This window comes from Myzus persicae, unplaced genomic scaffold (genome assembly GCF_001856785.1).
Source record: "Myzus persicae strain clone G006 unplaced genomic scaffold, MPER_G0061.0, whole genome shotgun sequence".
NCBI lineage: Eukaryota > Metazoa > Arthropoda > Insecta > Hemiptera > Aphididae > Myzus > Myzus persicae.
In genome coordinates, this window is record NW_019102003.1 from 184,172 (window position 1) to 187,167 (window position 2,996).

Genomic DNA, 2,996 nt, shown 5'->3' on the forward strand with positions numbered 1-2,996 from the left:
CGTATCGAAATCAAAATTTGAACAAGTGGTTTCCTAGTTATTGGACAATTTATATTAAGGAAAATAGTCCATAATAGGGATATGCTTATACAGTTCTACACATGGAACGAGAAAAATAACTAAATAAATCAAGAAGAATTTTACTTGCTATTTACCTAAGTGTTTGACTAAATAAATATAAAATTACGTATTATTTCATTTTATGTGTATAGACTATAGATAACAACGTATACTGTGTAAGCATATCCTTCTTCCCTATTATAAACTATATTATCCTAGCACAAAATGTGTAAGAACTAAAAAACTACCAGTACGAATTTTGATTTCAATACATCAAAATTCTCAAAAAAATTATCCACTAAATAATTTCCAGTAAAAAAGTGGGGTTCCCATTTGAAAAACAAAAGTTTGTATCGCCACAGGACACTCCATAAGTGGTACAAAAAATGAAAATGTTAGTCTTTGAGTATGTTTAAAGATTCTGACCATCAGATTTTGCAAAACTTCATTAGTAAAGAAAAAGGGGGTGAGCATACTTGTTTGATCACTCTGTATATGTGTCCTATATCGTTTTTTTTTTTTTTAGTTTGTAAACGATCTATAATCATCGTATGTAATAGTATTATGTCGATCACCTACGGCGTTGTATTAGCATAATATTATAACGTTATATGCCGACAAATTGTACTCAGCTGTAGAGTAGTATAATAGTATACACACAAAATCCGTTTAAATTTGCACGGGATTCGTGTGTGTTTTTAATCAATTTCCTTTAATCAATATTTGTAGATATATAGGTCATATAATAATTAACCAAAGTAATATATGTATACGTATATCGTATGCACAATATTATTACACGTGTGTTTAAAGATTATGTGACCTGCGATCTAGAATATCGTGACTATTCATTTGTTTTTGACGTATATTTTCCACACATTTACTATAAATCTATTTAAATAGACGCTGTCTGGGAGGGTAGGGGAGGGGGGGTGTTAATCACCTACAACACACACCCCCTTCACTCGCTATATGCCACTGATTATTATAATAATAGTTCTAAATCAGTCGCGATCTTTAAAATTCTTGTCATCACTTCGACAAATAGTGTCCCGAATAACAATTATATACATTATACAAGATATCTTTATACTATTTGTGATTTAATATTTTCTTATAAATATTCAAACACGATTTTGGACAATCATTAAAACATTTAAAACTGTATTAGAGAGCCATGACTGTCGATATAATTTATTTGGCATCTTTTTGTTTCGCTTCGATTCGAAATGATAGAAATAAAACAATTAATAGTGTTATTTTCTGAGTACCTACCTTGAATGTTTTGGATTGTCAATTTTTTTAGACCACAGACATCATGTACCTAACCTATATCATTTGTCTACGTAATGTTTCAGAAGTAAAATTAATAAATCTCATACCTAAATAAGAGGGTATTTTAGTAGGGGAATTTATACAATTAAGTCCCAGATTTGGAATTAAATTGATGGCTAAAATCTGTCTGAAGATACGCCTATATAATTGAGTTAGATAAAAGTATAAAACAGATAGTTTATATTGGATTTTCCTATTTTTATCTTATCTACGTAATTTATTACTAACAATACTTTTTTTTTAGCTCTTATTTAAAAATCTAGCTCAACAATTATAATACATTAAAATGTAAACAAAGCGATATAAAAACAAATGGAAAAATAAATACAATTAAGTAGTATATAACTAAAAAAAAACAATAATAATAATAAAAATAAAACTAACAATACTTAGTAAGTAGTGAGTACTATCCCTACTCTCGATGAGATGAATATCTTCATACAAATATAAATCAATGGTATACATTTTAATACTTGGCCACAATAAAATGTATATAAAAAAAATAAAATTGCTATAAAATAAACGTGTACTTACTTACTTAATTATATTAATTATTCAACATTTGGTAATCTCAGATACTCCAACTACAATTGTTCGATATATTACTTATTTGTGTTAGTAACGGATATAGGTTCTGTTATGTACCGACAGTCTTGGTTTGCAGTAAAATGGGTAGGTAAATATTTTTTTTTGAACTTAATTATGGGTTATTTTTAAGACTTCATCGGGTTATTTTTTGAACCAAATTAAGTGCAGTAAATTTAGGCGCACGGCCCATGGGACTCAACTGCAGCGTATTGCTGCAGGACGTATTGTCCTTAGTAGGTGGGCATGCGCAGACGAGGATGCACACGACGCAACAACATCCTGTATAATGTTAGCATAATATTATGTGAATACAGGTATACTGTACATGTAATACATAATATTATGTGCGCCGAACAGACGTTTTTCTCTTGCAGCCTCGCGATTAAACACAAAATACGAATCGTATTATTATTTTCTCTACAATGACTGTACATATTATTATATAACGGCAGCAGGTCAACTAGATACGAATCGTCGAACCTCCCAGAAGTATAGGAATAAATACAATACGTATAGACTATATTATCTTCTATGCGTATACATAAAACTCACTTATACTCGCCTGCAAAAGGCCAATGACATCGCCACCGATTTTATATAGTGACATGAACAGTGGACACGATTGTTTTTAATACCTATTACCCATACCCGTAACTAATCCTAGCTGATTATTTATTTATTCGCAATAATACAATGATGACACAAGCTGTGCACATTTTTTTTATTATTCATTTCAATAATCATATTATTCTATTTGATGTATTTTTGATAAGCTAAGATATTATCTCTTTATTAAAGAGTATTTAAAATATATAACTGTATTGATCGGCATAATGATGTTGGTACCTACCTACCCTCCTCATCCTGTCACTTACTTTATGCATTTTATGATTTTAGATTATTTCTATTATCATTTCTTATAGCCTAGATTATCTCATTAGATATGGGTTAGTTATTGGTCAGTGGATATGAATGTATCAGATATTATTAATTCTAATTAATTTGACTGAAAT